We start from the raw sequence: 10,036 nt of genomic DNA, 5'->3' as shown, positions 1-10,036 counted from the left end.
AAATAATTTGAGCGGTTTTCTGGGGCCGTCGGTGAGATGATAGATGTTACTGATATCGGTCAGTTGTTTGAAAAGTCAATGACAAGTTTGAAGTGGCTGAGGAATGAACCTATATGAAGAGTCTGCATAGAACAACTAGAGTTGAGGATATTTGCAAAGAAGTTAACTCATTCAGTACAAACTGAGGTGGAATCTGCTAAGACGTGTTAACGACTGATGGTGATTAAAAAATAGGGGTGGAGCAGAAAAAGAAAGTATTAGTTGGAAAATTTTACATAGCTTGTAGAAATGAAGGGTATTAAGAACCTATGGTTATTCATTGTATTGTTCGTCAGCTGGTATTTGGTAGAAAATATTTCAATCTATTGTGTGGGATTGAACTGGTAGTGTCATTTGTTGTGGACTTCACTGTTGTTGGTTCTGGGGATTTGGGTCATAAATGGAAGCTAAATACCCGGATTTTCACTACTACCCTACAGTTCTGGGACTTAGCACTGGTAAAGATTTATAGCAGTTTTTGAACTTGGACCTGAAATTCATGTTTTTCTGAATGAGAAACATTTCCCATTTATTTATTTATTTATTTATTTATTTCACGATCATTATTATTGAACACTGAATGGCTTTGAAAATTGACTTCTACTGCAGGCTTGCTAATGCTTCTTAAGGAATTCACTCTAAAATTAAAAGACCATGCTTCCTCCTCTCTCTCTACCTGCCTCTCTGCCTACTTGTGATCTCTCTCTCTCTCTCTGTCAAATAAATAAATAAATAAATAAAATCTTAAAAAAAAAAGGGCGGGGGGCGCCTGGGTGGCTCAGTGGTTAATCCTCTGCCTTCGGCTCAGGTCATGATCTCAGGGTCCTGGGATCGAGCCCCGCATCGGGCTCTCTGCTCATCAGGGAGCCTGCTTCCTCCTCTCTCTCTGCCTGCCTCTCTGCCTACTTGTGATCTCTCTCTCTCTCTGTCAAATAAATAAATAAAAAAAAATCTTAAAAAAAAATCTTAAAATTAAAAGACCAAACTGTGTGTGTACCAAACTTTTATACTACAATAAAGTCATTTGATGACACCTAAGGTTGCTTGAATCACAAATAGAATCAAGTTGTTTTATATTCTTTTCAAGCTTTCAAAGGTTAAAATGAGAAGACAGATCTCCAGTCCCACGTATATTTTCAGAACTCAAACTATACTTGCAGCATTCTTTGAACCTCCATGAAAGTATAAAGGGAATTTCCATATTAAAATCCAGTTGACCACAACTGAGGAACTTCCACAAAACCTTCAGCTGAAAGTGATTATTGCATTGCAATGATATGCAAACAGGCCAGTAAGAAGAGAATCTAATAGATTTCTAATAATGCACCCAATTAACATTACGTTTGTGGATTGATAGTCGTACTTAGTAGTACCTAGCTGTGCGAAAAGACATTTTCAAAGATGAAATCTCATTATACATCAGTCATAACAGATGAACATTTGGAACAGATTTTGATGAATGCTAGTGGGAACACTAACTTTGAACCCCAATTAAGCAAAGTGTTAGTTTCAAAAAAAAAAAAGAGAATTCCATTCTTACCATTAGTAGACCTACATTACTGAAAATTAGGTAATTGTTATTGGTAATTATTTGCATTGTATTATTGTTGTTAAAGATTTATTTATTTTAGAGAGAGAAAGAGAGCACTGGAGCAGGGGGAGGGGCAAAAGGCAAAAGAGAGAGAGAGAGAGAGAAGCAGTCTCCCTGCTGAGTACAGAGCCCTGTGCGGGCTCATTCTCACGACCCTGAGATCATGACCTGAGCTGAAATCAAGAGTCTGATGCCTAACCAACTGAGTCACCCAAGCGCCCCTATTATTGTTGTTTTTGTTATATTTTGAATTTTGTCAGTAAGAATTTTATGGCAGTTTGTATTCTCTTTTATTGTCTAAGTACCTGTATAATATCCTCCATTTTAGCTCTTGGCCTATAAAGCCTACAATACTTCCTATCCAGCCCTTAAAAGAAAAATTTGTTGAGCTTGGATCTAGAGGACATATACCAAATGTTAACAGTGGGTTTTCTTGAGTATCTAGATTATGAATATCTTAACTTATTTTTACTCTTGCTATTTGTATGTTCTCATTGCCATGTAACATTGCCATGTTATTGGCAATGAATGTGTATTAACTATATAACAAAGAAAATAAGCTATTTATGAAATCAGTTCTATAATAAGAAACCATTCCTCCAGTCAGGTTGATGGATGTGTCACTGGTGGGGGTACTCTGTTCATTTTTGCTTTGAAAGGAGGCTCCCTTTCATGGAATTCATTCTTTCTCATTAGGAGTGCAAAACAGCTTTGACACTGAAGACTTTCCACGAAGAGAAGTCCTTGTGTTTTGCTCAGAACCTCTCGGAGCAGAGTGTCCAGGAGGACACTTTCATCTGCCACAAGGTTGAATCAGACTTTTCCGAAGCCCTACTCTGCCTTGTGGGGACAAGAAAAATGAGCAGCTTCTGGGGTGACCTCCAGCCACAGCGTCTGACATTCTGCCACTTGAGAATGCTCTAGAACAGATTGCACATTTGATTGGAAGTAACTATCCCAAGACTGGATCCACGGTCATGGGGCAGAGGGGATCCAGGCAGCTGAATGGAGATGAAAAATGAACCCTGTCTGTTTTGCCCACAAGCCATCTGGATGGATGGTGGTCTGGCAAACCTTTTATCTGTTTTCAAAAGAAACTTTACACTGAATTCCAACATCTATAAATCCAGTTTTAAAAATAGATTTTATTTGACACAGAGAGAGCGGTGCACACAAGCAGGGGTGAGGAGCAGAGAGAGAGGGAGGAGCAAGGTCCCACTGAGCAGTCATCCAGACATGGGGCTCGATCCCAGGACCCTGGGATCATGACCTGAGCTGAAGACAGATGCCCAATGACTGAGCGACCCAGCCGCCCCTCCACACCTGTGTTTTTTGCAAGTGTTACAGCTTTTAACTGCCTGCCTTGCAACCTCGGGATACTCTCCAATTACACTGATCTAAAAGCTTGAAAGAAGAGTAGTAGAAACTTTTTGTCTCAAGCACTGAATCACCAGCATTCTCTTCTAAGTGCTAATATTTTTTATGAGTATAAAAGGCAATCGGATATCATCCAAAACTACAATAAACATTAAGATGATTAATATGGCATGTTTACCACCTGAAGTACTAATTATTGCACAACTCACTATGAGGTTTGGTTGTAAGTGAATGGTTATGCACGGATCTGAATATTCTTCAGCAGTGAAGATAAAACTATGATCTTCCTAATCAATGTAGTTACAGGAAGATCACAGAAGCATATAATACATAGTCAATAAATATGTGCTCACGGAATGAATAAATGAAAGAGATTTTCCCTACAGAAGGGTTAGTCTGGCAGCACAAGTCTGTGCGAGGGTAGTGTCCGCGATGTTGCAGATATGGATGTCCAGATATGGAATGTCTGAGTGTACGTGCCTGTGTGTGTGTGTGTTGGAGCTTTTAGAGACACTCGAGTGAAGTAGTTATGAACAAAGGCTTTGAAGTCAGATTTCCCAGGTTGGAATCCCAGCTTTACCATTTACTAGCTCCATGGCCTAGGGAAAATTGCTCAGCTTCTTTATGCCTTAGTTCATTCAACTGTAGATTAAGGGGGATAATAGCACCCACTTTATAGGGTAATTGTAAGGATTAAATGAGCTATTCATGTAAAGAACTTGATAAGACCTTGCCATTTAAAGCCAGTGAAATAAAATAATTAGAATATTCTAAAGAAACAAATTGAAAGCAAATTTTTTTAAAAAAGATTTTTGAAAAGCAATCTTTACACCCAACATAGGGGCTTGAACTTACAACTCTGAGATCCAGAGTTACACGCTCTACTGGCTGAGCCAGCCAGGTACCCTGAAAGCAACTGTTTATAAAATTCTCCAAGGAACCTGAAGATTTCAGGGAATAGAGCTTGAAAAAGAGTAAGTAGTTTGAGGTGAAAAATGAGTGTGTGTTCGCACATCTCAAAGCAAAATGACCTCTTCTTTTCAGTTCGGTTGCTCACTTTATCCCAGAGGAACATTCTGGTGCGTTCCCACAACCCTGCTTTGACCTAATTCCTAAATCTTCATTTCTATCCTATGCATAACCAAATTTTCTCTGTAAGAAGGATGGTGTAATAGTTTCCTAGGGCTGTCCTAACAAATTGGCACAAATTGGATGGCTTAGAGCAACAAAAATTTATTCCTTCACCGTTCTGGAAAGTAGAAGTGTGCAATCAAGGTTTTGACGGGCCCTGCTCCCTCTGAAAGCTGTAGGGGAAGCTCTTCCTTTCCTCTCCCAGCTTCTGGAGGTTTGCCAGCCATCCCCATTCTTCCTCGGTCTTCATGCAGTGTTGCCCTGTGTGTCTTACTGTTGTCTTCTGGGTGCACAGTACCCCTTTAGAAGGTCACCAGTCAGACTGGATTACGGCCCACCCTAATCTCATCTTAACTTGATGACCTCTGTAGAGAGCCTATCCGCAAACAAGGTTACATTCAGAAGTGCTGGGGGTAGGACTTCACATATCTTTTTTTAGGGGAGACATGATTCAAGCCATAACAGATGGCAATGAACACAGTCCAAGCTGCTAAGCTTTGGAGGATGACTGCTAAGGGCCACGAGGGACTCACCAGGCCTCAGGCACCTGGAAGGGTTGGAGTCCACATCTAGTTGGACATACGTTGAGTGTTGCTATGTGCACAGCCCTGGAGTAAGCATGCCGCCAGCGTCCCCAGGGAACTCCACTTGTGTTGTAGGTGTTAGCACGACCATTTTACAGATGAGGAAACTGAGGCCTGGTGCAGTCTGTGGATTAGGCCTTGATCGATTTGGGATTCTTGTTGAGGTCTACCGGAGAGAGTGGGGTTTGCTGTCTGTGGTGGTGCCTCTGTCACTGCCATTCCTGGCTGCAGGTGGCTTTAGAATCCAGTCAGTGACCGCGGGGACAGTCTCCCCTCTCTTCGTGTTAGACCTGACTCACTGAGTCACATCCTTTATCTGGATTGAACCATGAGCCGCGTACGAAAGAAGTGAAATGTTTTGCTCTTTTTCTCAAAGGTGCTTGCAACTCGGAGTTTTATGACAAGGCACTGAATCGAAATGCTGACTTTGGGTGGCCGAGCATGTGCTGGAAGCTCTTTTTAATTGAGGAATAAGCGGAAACTCCACGCTACTGGGACGATGTCAGAGATGTACCAAGAACCACGACCCCGGGCCAGGCCCCGAGTCTAAGCGTGCACTTATATTTTCTCACTTAACTCACAGAAAATGTCCAATGAGATCGGTATTCTAGCCCCATTTCCAGATGAAAAAATGGAGGCCCACGGTCTGACTGACTCTCTCGTGTGTGGAAGAGTCAGGATTTGCCTGGTCTGATGGCCCATGCTCTGAATCATGACTGCCCCCCAGTTACACAACACGTATGAACTCACACCCACACACCCCCCCCACCCATCACCACCACCAACCAACCCTAAGCAGAGTTCAAGTTCAGGGAGATGCAAATATCTTCACCTTGAGAATGTTCACGCCCTGCTCTCCAGAATCAAGAGAAAGGGCCTCACCCCCACCCACAGGGTCTTATAAGAATGACTCACTCTCCCCCAGGGGCCGCTCTCCTCTGCTGGAGCAGCTGGCGATTTCTTGTTGACTGTCGAAACGCACACACCGAGGTTTCTCTTCACGCTGCATTTCCTTCTCTCCCCCACCCACCCTCTCACTTTGTACTTATTAACACTGCAGGCTTACCCAGCACCTTTTATTTTTAGGATCTCAGAAGGTTGGAACAAGACATTTTTATTCTCTTCCTGGGCTCACGACTAGGGAAACTGGAATCACAAAGACATTTATGATCATGATGACTTGGACAGCCATGCAGCAAACAATGTGAAAGAGGAAAGCGCCGGGGGGGGGGGGGGGGGGGGGGGGGGGGGCAGCGGTGCAGGGCGCGGGGAGCATTGATCTGGCTCAGAACCAGCAGCGGAGCAGCCACACTTGTGCTGCCAAACCCGCTGACTTGTCCCCAGGACTCAGGGCTTGCCAATCTGTGTGAAAACAGTCCCTTCCTTCAGGGACCCCGTCTGCCTCTGCGGCAAGGGGCCTTATTGACAGGCAGGGAGGCCGACAGCTGGGCTGCCTCCAAGTGATGCTCACCCGCGTTTGCCATTTTAATAGTAATTTAAAATTCATTTCAAATACTAGAAATAGCTGTTTGTCACTTTCTCTGTTGTTGTTGTTTTTTCCACGGACATATTAATATGGATGTGACTGGCAGGTTCCGAGCTTTGAATTGTGCTCATTAAGTCACAGCTGGCTGGGAATACGTGTCAGTCTATGCCTTTATTTCTCAAGCTGGTTTTATAATGAAATTAAAATGGACTCCTCCAGACAGCCCCTTCCCAGCAAGCAAAGCAGCTTTCCCCTCTGGGGAGTGGATACTGTGTTCCGATGATGCTCTTTTCTCGGAAGAAATGCATATATAATTTCGGTAATTAAAACATTTAATTTGGTGATTACCCTCACAAAAAGAAACCACTTGAATTAACCGTAGTGGGGGAACATCGCATCCAGCTGTTACAGCCAGGGCTTTCTTGAAGGAACAGCCCACCTGCCTGGGGGTGTTCCCTTGTCACTCACCATGTACCAGTTTTCGGTGTGGACGTGTCGCCGGGCAGATGGCCCCCAACGGTACTCGCTTTCCTCTGCTGGAATGCGTGGTTGGATTTCTGAAACTTGGCATTTATTTTTAAAAAGAGCTATGGAAAAAGCTGATTCATTGTTACTCTAGAGGAATTCCTTAAGGGAGGATAATAGCCTAAAGACTAGACATTTCACATAAAACTTTTTGCTTTCAGTAAAACTAGCTCTATCCATAAATTTACCTGGTGAGCTTGTTGAACAAGGGGATTCCCCGATCCAGCCTGGACCCAATGAAACAGGAGACTGAGCAGGAGCCTGGGAGTCAGGCTTTTTAACAAGCTCCTTGGGTGATTCATTAGCATCCTGAAGTTCAGGAGGTACCGGAAGGGGGGGACGCCCACTCATCATCAGTGCAAGACTGGGGTGTAACCGTGAGTCAGGGCAGCAATGTGCCTGATGCTTGATTGGGTGCAGCTGAGCTCACCTGGTAGCCTCCGTGCCTCCTCTGGAAATGACAAATGAGGAAATGATGTGCAATTATGTATGCTTCGCAAGAGGCCGGTAATCAGCTCACCCCCTCCTGGTACCTCAGAGCCAGGCTTTGTGTCCCTGGGTCATCAGGAAAGTCACTGAGACTTCCCGTGTCTTGTGGGCTAAAGGAGGACAGGGCAGAAGTTCTCAGATGTTACCTGTCAACCCAGAGAACAGAACAGGCTGAGGGAGTCCTGCAGCCTCAACCCCACTGGCTCCCAGCTCAGAAGCTGCAAGGAGAAGCCCAGCATACCGGCAGATGTTCATGCCGTGGTTTCCAGATGTAAGCCCAACCCAGGGTTCTGGACCCCTGCTGACTACACCAGAGCCACCTGGGGTGGGGGCGGGTGTGGGGGGCTTACTGAAAATACAGATTCCTGGGCCCCAACCCAGAGCCCCTGACAGAATGCCCTGGAGGCTGGGCCCTGAGATCTGTATTCACTGCAATCCTCCCTAGGGTTCTGGAAACTTTGGGAACAGACAGCGCTGCTTGTTGGCTCCCGGTGTTATTAAAGAGAACCCCCCGGAGAGAGCAGTGTAAAGAAAAGAAAAGAGATACCAATTGGCCAGGCACCTGTAATTCGGCAGTTAGTGGAGTCTACCAGATGTCCGAATGAGCGAACGGCATTCGATGAGGATAGAAAAGAAAATGGGTCCTTCCAAAGAGGTCGTGTGGTGCACTTTGCTTTGCTCCCACTTAGCTTCCAGAGAGGTGGGGAGTGGCATGGAGAAGATTCTCATCACACAGGCTCCTGGTTCCTTGGAGAGATTTCTTTTAAAGGGGTATTTCTAGGGGTGTGCTGGAAGTGGGTGCTCTGGGGAAAAAAAGAATTAGTCTTGATTTATAATGTTTGTTGGTTTCCCTGTGGTAAATACTCCTTCCCTGGCCGATTTCAAGCCACCACGGCAACCTCACTGAGCGCGATGTTGAGAGGAGACACACGCAATCAGGTCTTTCCCCTGCCACACGCCTGCTTCAGCACATCTCAGGATATTTCCCGAACTCATAGGAGGACTTCCTGGAAAAGAACCAAGCAGTGTCTGCAGCTGCATCACCAAAGTGTGCTCTAGTGACATCCCCACGGGACAGGAACAGGCAAGGTAGCAGACGGCACACGGACTGAGCCCAGCAGGTGCCCCCCCCCCCCGCCCCCGCCAGGAGCTGATACCTGATGCCCAGGCACATGCTCCCTGAACAAAAAGTCTGCCGCCTGCTGAAGGCAGAGCCCAGTGTTCTAGGGAAGTGGGGACACGCAGCAGCAGCAGGAACTCGGAATTTCGGGGTGGGGGGGGAGAGGGGAGGGGGCTTTTATGGAACCCTGTTAGCAATCACTCAGTGAAGACTCGAGAGTTCGCAGTATGGGAAATGGGGTGTTGCCGGCAGCCCTGGTACTTGCATAAGCAGGACCTTCAGCCTCAGCCACTGCCACAGGCAGAGGTGGGAGAGCTTGGTAGAACACACTGAATTCTGGAATTCACTGGAATGGAAGATCTCCAATTAATCATTCAAATTTCTGTCTAAGTAACCATGATGCTCCATTGTGAATTTCAAGTACATTGTGAATTTCAAGAACTGCTCTGGGGAGAGATGTGAAACCCAGGATGGATATAACATTAGCACCTATTTTCTTTTTTTTTTTTTTTAAAGATTTTATTTATTTATTTGACAGACAGAGATCACAGGTAGGCAGAGAGGCAGCCAGAGAGAGGAGGGGAAGCAGGCTCCCTGCTGAGCAGAGAGCCTGATGCGGGGCTCGATCCCAGGACCCTGGGACCATGACCTGGGCCGAAGGCAGAGGCTTTAACCCACTGAGCCACCCAGGTGCCCCGCACCTATTTTCTGATGTAGGCTAACATGTGTTGGGTGAATAGTGGGGAAGGAAAACAGAGAGAGGTCTCTGGGAATTACCTCCTTTGCACGAGTGAAGAAACAAAAACACAGATCCCAAGCTGGGTGGGAAATAGCTTTCCCGTTCTTGACCCTCAAGGAGAACTGGTTGGGTCCAAAACAAAAGCCAGCAAAAAAAAAAAAAAAAAAAAAAAAAGCCGGTTAACTGTGGACAACGCTACTCTGTTCCTACATTCTGTTAATGCATTGAACATAGTTGGAGTAAAAGATAAGGAGTTGAGGGATAGCAGAATAGAAGGATCGCTTTATTTTTAAGCTACTTCCTGTTCTCAGAATCCAAGCCTAGAGTGTGTGTGTTTGGACTGGGAAAAAAAAAAAAGTTCGTAAAATACCATTAAAAAACAACAACAAAAAAAAACCCCAAGAAATGAGACCCTGACATACAATGAGCTACTCTAAGTATTTGCTCCTGGGACTGGCTGACAAATGCTGGAGCCCCCGGCTAGTGAGGGCCAGCAGTGTACTTCTCTCAACTCCATACATCATCACGTCATCAATGACGTCACGCTGATAGCTTCAGTGAGGCCCTAGCGGGAACATTTACACCATGGGAACTGGCGAATCCTCCACATCCGGCAGATTGTCCCTGGGGGGCCAGTTGTCACAGGCCAGCTGCCACATTGCTGCTGGCAAGTTACCCTACTGCAAGGTTGGCTCATAACCATGTATCTGATTAGTCTGCCTGGACACCATAATGACATACCACAGATCGGTGGCTGAAACAACAGAAATTTCTGTTTTCACAGTTCTGGAGGCTAGAAGTCCCAAGATGAAGGGACGGGCAGGGTTGGTTTCCTAAAGCCTCTGTCCTGGGTTTTCGGAGGCCCACTATCCATCTAGGTCCTCACCCAACCTCTCCTCTATGCACAATTCTCATGTCTCTTCCTCCTCAGAGAGGGACATCAGTAACACTGAAT

This window comes from Meles meles, chromosome 1, assembly GCF_922984935.1.
Source record: "Meles meles chromosome 1, mMelMel3.1 paternal haplotype, whole genome shotgun sequence".
In the NCBI taxonomy this organism is placed as follows: Eukaryota; Metazoa; Chordata; class Mammalia; order Carnivora; family Mustelidae; genus Meles; species Meles meles.
This window is presented reverse-complemented; position numbering follows the sequence as displayed.